Consider the following 6,428-nt stretch of genomic DNA (forward strand, 5'->3'; position numbering starts at 1 on the left):
GAGCATCTCATTACCCTGCCTAAGGGCCATGAGCTGGTAACACTGCACCGACTGCTGAGAGGTTACCCTAGCATATTTCTTGGGAAATTAATTTGACTATGAGCAAAATCAGACCTGTAAGGACCAACTTTTGGATTTATGAGCATACATCCTTTCTCTGTCCCTCACTGTGGAGGGTTCTGCATCGGACAGCACTGAAGGGAAAAGCTCCAACGCTCAAGGAAACACCACAGCCATCGCAAAGGGCAGGACAGGCCACATGCCACAGCCTGGCAGGTTTGCCCTGCCTCTACTTGGTCTAGCCACATGTCGGAGATATGTAATGAAATGAGTGTTTCTATTCCACTCATTCTGGTGGAAATGAATCTGGAAGTTCTGGTTTGTCCACATTTGTTTTTACTCAGAATAAAATGAAAAAAAGAAATGCATTTCTTTTACCTCCCTGAATGCAGGAAATTTCAGCACATTTCCCCTTCATCAACAGCAAAACACTGTTTTCCTCAGATAAAGGTGTAATAACAATGAAACACGTCAAGGCAATAATAAATGTCACACAGAAAAAAAATGGAAATTACCATGTCACTGTGATCTACAAGATTAATTGAAATTGACTGAAACGTCCAAATCGACCTGAAACAGGTTCACCTCGCCACGGGGATTTGGTTGCTTTCCCCACGCTGGGGGTTTGGGCATTCTCACTAGCGGAGTCTAACACCTATTTTAAGGAATTGAGGATTCCGGTGGATCACAGGCCAGGTGCAGTGAGTGCAGTCCTGAACACAGCCCCCTTCTCCCTGCAGTGCCTGTGCCAAAAGAAGCAAGTGCTGGGAGCTTAGCAGCCATTACTACCCCCGCCAGGGCAAAGACAACTGAATATGTAGCATTTTCAGGATATTGCTCCTGGTATTTATTACTACTCCTCTGCATGAAATGAGAGGGTGTGACTTACAAAGCTAGGAACATGTCCACACTCTGTATCAGCCCCATCACTTGCACATGCAAATCCCATTATATGCAAGGAAATTGTATAGATCTTTTGTTTTCAATTTACCATGCTTGCATTCTTTTGCTCTTTCATGTCCATACCAAACTTGGTGTTTCAGAGCTTCCTATCTAGCTCTGCCATTTATTCTACAGAAACAGACAAAATCTGTATTTCATTCCGTTCACGTCAAAGATACAGCATTTCCATTATGAGCAGCTACTTTTTAAGTAAAGGTGCATTAACTAGATATTACTCCTCCTTCAACATTCATTTTAAAAGCTTTGCTGAAGTTTCCTATCTTCTGCTTGCCCATAGTTTAGTGACTTATCACCATGCTTTGGCCAGAAGAAAATTTCTCTTGCCTTTCAGAAAGAGAAATTTTTTCTTGCCAAACTCTTAATACTGCATACAACTTACTCATTAAGTTCTCTCATATCCTTGCCATGGTTAAGAAAAAAAACATACAAATCTTAACTACCCAGGTGATGAATTCATGGCATTTATGGGTAAACAGCTTCACTAAGAACTGTGTTTAACTGAGAATGCATTTCATCATTGCCAAAATATAGGAAGGAGGACTCATCTGCAGAGAAAAAGATAGCCAGAACCTGTAGGATAGAACAACAAATCAAATCATGGTCAGTACTGAGAAGGTTGAGTAATTGATCGTTCCTCGTAAGCCAAAGAAACACAATGAAATCATGAGGCAAACCAGGCAAAAGTACCTTTTCTCCTAAATGCCAAAATATTGTGAAGCTCACTGCCACAGGCTGATGTATGCTGAAAAGTTGCATTCATTTAAAAACAGACAAATTCTGCAGACAGAATTAAACAGCAAGTAGATTTGTCAGTGACTATTAAGTATGATGGCCTGCATTACACTGCTTCAGCTTCTGGTTGAAGATACCTCAAACCCTCAGTCCCTTGAGGGTTATCCTAGTGGAAATGGCTCGCTGTTCGAATGTGCTCTCTCACATGCAACCCTGAGCTCTACCAGAGCGTCAAGAAGGCAAAGAATATGCCTGATTCATGGCAATGATGACTGAGATAGCTTGTCTTCTACATGTAGCTGCTCATTTCCAGCTTTACTTGCCATTTACAATCAGTAACTTACACTGTCATTCCACAGAATCACAGAATGGTTGAGGTTGGAAGGCACCTCTAGAGAACATTTAGTCCAACCCTCTGCTCAAGCAGGGACACCTAGAGAACATGGCACAGGCTTGCATCCAGGTTTGGAAGATCCTTCCTTCTCCAAGGAAGGAGACTCCACCACCTCCTTGGGGAACCATGTTCCAGGGCTCTGTCCCCCTACCAGTAAAGAAGTTCTTCCTCACATGGAGATGAAACCTCCTGTGTTTCAACTTTGTAGAAAGCATTACAATCTGCTAGGGCTACTGATAACTCTCCAAAAACTGGACCTGAGAATCGTATCTTTGAGGTAAGATTATTTCTGATCAGGATATTTTTTTAAAACATAAGGAGAATGACTGAAATTGCTGGCTGGCCTATCCTGCCATTTATGAAAGGACAATGTTTAATTGCTGCTGCACTCATTGCTGGAAAGTCTTGAAAAACAGTCACAGCCTCTGAAACTTAAGTCTGACTTGGAAGATGAAGAAAGAGACCTCCATCTCGCTGTTACCTAGAAATGTTACCTACCTCAGGGAAAGTGAGCCCAGGAAGCAAATGCCAGCTGAGCCTTTCCTATTCTTCTTTCATACCTGTAAGCTGAACCCAGCAGCAGTCCCGCAGCTGTTGCTGAAAGGTGAGGACAGTAAATTCCATAGGTACAGCCCCAATCCTGTTCCATGTGTCCAAAGCCCAGAGCACAGTACTGATTAGTCTTACTGATTTAAATAGGATTACTCAGACTTGAGGGCAAGCGTGTCCTTAAGAGCTCTGCTGGATCAGAGCTCATGGTTTGGCCTGCACTCCCACAACTTGCTGTTCAGGCTGCACTGCAAGAAGGGATTCCCTGAGCTTACCCTGACATTGCAAGGCATCCAACACCCTTGGGATATACCACAGCACCGTCATATTTTTCCTTCTCTCAGCCCCATTACTGCTGTATGTTGGGGCACATCCATACCATGGGGGGACACAACAAAGTCAGACCCACACAGTGCAACGTAGAGCCTCGTGGCTCTACCAGCACAGCTCTAGACACCACACAAGCCGGGAAACCTGTTGGCTAGGCTTACTGGTTTGGGCCCAGCACCACCAGTAACGACAAAGATCCAGTGCTAGCCCATGTGTGGCTGTGCCTGAAGCATACATGCTTCCCAACTGCCTACTGGGCTCAAGCTCTGCCACCCATGGGCTTTCTTTCCTCGTCTTTCCCTCAGCACAAAGCAGAGTTTTTTCAGATTTCCCCATGCAAATAATTATGTAACATTCTGCAAAAGATGCTGTGAGCACCAGTTACACAGACACTGATACACAGTGGTCTGGGCTGTACCACTGCCCTGATTTGCAAGGCATACTCATTCATCAGCTCCTGTTTCTCAAAATGAAAGCTTACCAGGACCATAGATAAACATCAGCCTGGGCCTCCACTCAACCTCCCAGAAGCTCAGATCAGCAGGATTAAATTTTTCATCTTTACACTACTGGCATCTTTCTTCTCCCAAATATCCCAGTAACAGAACCTCCTCAACAGCCTGCCTGGAAGATATGAATCAGAGGTACAGACAAGGCATCACCTGGTTCCTCCCAGTGTTGGTGGTCTCAGTGGAAGAACAATTTCCTATTGCCTAATTCTTCCCTCCAGTCTCTGCAAATAAGAGGAACAGCCTGGAGCAGACAGCACACTCACTTCCACACTTGTTAGAACCAGGCGAGCCAGTCTGGCTCGCCCACAAACCTCCACCTTTCATCCCCTTCTTTAATAAATCAAAAATCAGCATTTGAACTGAAATGCATTGGTTTGCACATACTGATCACAGAGATTAAAAAAGGCAGAAAAGGAGCTTGAAATCTGTGAAGTAGTAGGAGAAAAAACAGGTGTAAAGGGAGGAGAAAGAAACCCCAAACAAGCAAAGAACAAGGGAAGGGAGACAGAAACCCAGTATGAGATACTAGGAATTCAGGTCAAGATGCAGAAATGCCAGAGTCAACATCTGCACCGCGGGGCTGGGCTGATGGAGTGGGAAGAGCAGAGCCACGATCGGACTGGAGGTCGATGGCCTTGTGGAGAGACACACCAGCACCTGCAGCACAGGCACACCAAGAGAACTCCAGGTCTTTCCTAAGCAGTATTTAATGCACCTAACACTATCTGGCTCTTGCTGTAGTAAAGCCAGCTCAGTCTTGTTTGTGCGAGTAGCAGGTACTGCAGCCACAAACAGCCTAAACTGAAGAGAGTCAAAACATTCCCCTAGGAAGTCCAGATCCACGTCTAGACTCAACAGAAACTGCGCTGATTTAACCAACATCTTTCAGTGCTGGGTGGCTCCTGGTAGTTGCTAGTATCAGTATTTGTACTCAGGATTAAGCAAAAGCACTCACCTTGTTGGAAACAGACACCAACAGCTGCTTACTTCAGTGCATGCTGAACTGCTCAGCACCTCTGGAAAAAACAGCCCTGGGCTTGCAGGGCCCTGCATGCAGGTTCAGACGCTTTGTTTCAGGAAGTAAGAATCAAGGGCTGTCCCAAGTCCCTGTTGTAATCCAGCAGGGAGAAAAAAGGCCTGGGAACTCAGGGAATCCCTGTCTCTGACTCTAAATCCCCTCCTCTGACTCTGACAATCTTCAATTCCACACTTCCCAAGACTGAGACGGCTGAAGAAAGAAATTGGGGTGGAAAAGATTTATGAAGAGGTATCACAAATATCACAGGGCTCTGTTCAGGCTCCAGGTCTCTGGACTAAATGGGAGCCTGGGTAAGTCACAGGGGCCCGTCTGGCTGCGTCCTGCTTATCTAAGGAGGCCGATATGTACTTTTTTGTCCCAGCAAACATGGAGAATAATCCATGCCACCTTCAGCAATGTGTTGAGGAAACAGCGTTAATACAGCAGCCTGCTACCTAGCACGAGGGCAGCGCAGCAAGACGAAGGGAAACAACACGCACACAGGGCAAGGGCACCTAAGCAGGGATCTGCAGAGGTTTTTTTGGCTAATCATGCTGTAGCAAAGACAAAAAAAATGGATTTGAGGTGGCTAGAAAATGCACTGACCAAGAGAAAAGGGAGGAAAATGAAAGCAGCAGTGGACAGATAAGGGAGTGGGGCTGCAGCACAGGCAGACTGAGTCTGCCTGTCCTTGTCTGTACACGGAGGAGGAGCAACCCATGGGGAAGGCTGTACCTTGCATAAATACCATGACTTATCCAAATGAATGGAGAGGTCTGTACAGCTCAGCCACCATCTCATCTCCCTGTAATTAGCATGGGAACCCATTAATTTATCCATGCTGCTGGGCAAAGAGATGAGCTCAAGTCTTCCAAACTCTGAAGCAAATTCTTTTAAAATGCAAGCATCTTTTCCAGAGCTTTCTCATTGCCAGCCTGGTATCTCAGGGAAAGCCCAATGCTGTGGCCACCTTGCTCTTGCCCTCTGCTCGTGCACGTGTCCCTCTGACAGCCAGAGCCATCACTTAGCATTTGTGGGGGGCTACAATGTGGAACGGCCTTTAAGACCCAAGGCTGCAGCACACAGGAACCTTCAGATCAGCTTGGTATTGCCCTGGTCAGGGTATTTTGTGTCTCAGTTGCATTTAACACTAAATAGTGTTCAGCACAGAAGTCACAAGAAAGCTCCACTTGCAGATACAAGAAGCCACAGCAACTCTCCCAAGGCCTCTTTGAACTGCACTCTGACTCCAACCTCTCTCTCCAAAGAGTTTTGGATCTGCTTAAGCTCCAGGGACCAGCCATGCCAAGACCAAATGAACGACATTCGGTCTGGACCCTCTTCCAGGAACACTGGTGTCAAGAACATGAGCAGGGTAGGCCCTGCTCCCAGTGTTGTGCCATGAAGCACTGGCTCTAAACTAGACCTAAATAGCCTAAATAGACCTAAAGGGTACTGCAAAGGAGTCTAATTAATTATCCTAATAGTTCACTAGTCTTGTGAAGTACTTTACCAGTAAGCCTAACACCAGTATGCCACAGGAAATGCAATACACCATGCGGGCATCTCTCTGGGAATAGGGAAATGCAATACACCATGCGGGCATCTCTCTGGGAATAGTAAATTCTGGTTGAAAGTTCAGGTAAGATGTGCTTTGCTGAGAAAGTTCAGACAAGGAATTCCCTGGCAGAAAGAATTCAGTATATTTTGGGACCAGAGCCGAGGACACACTATTAGGACTCTCTTTCTACAAAGAAGGAAGAAAACCTATGAATGAGGCATGGTTTCTGCAAGCCACATCAAGCACTCTTTGCTGGAAAGCCAAGGGGAGCAGAGCCTTGGGTGTAACAGGACAGCAGCGCTGCTATCA

This window comes from Nothoprocta perdicaria, unplaced genomic scaffold (assembly GCF_003342845.1).
Source record: "Nothoprocta perdicaria isolate Ctin4 unplaced genomic scaffold, notPer1 scaffold_11, whole genome shotgun sequence".
NCBI classification, from domain to species: Eukaryota; Metazoa; Chordata; class Aves; order Tinamiformes; family Tinamidae; genus Nothoprocta; species Nothoprocta perdicaria.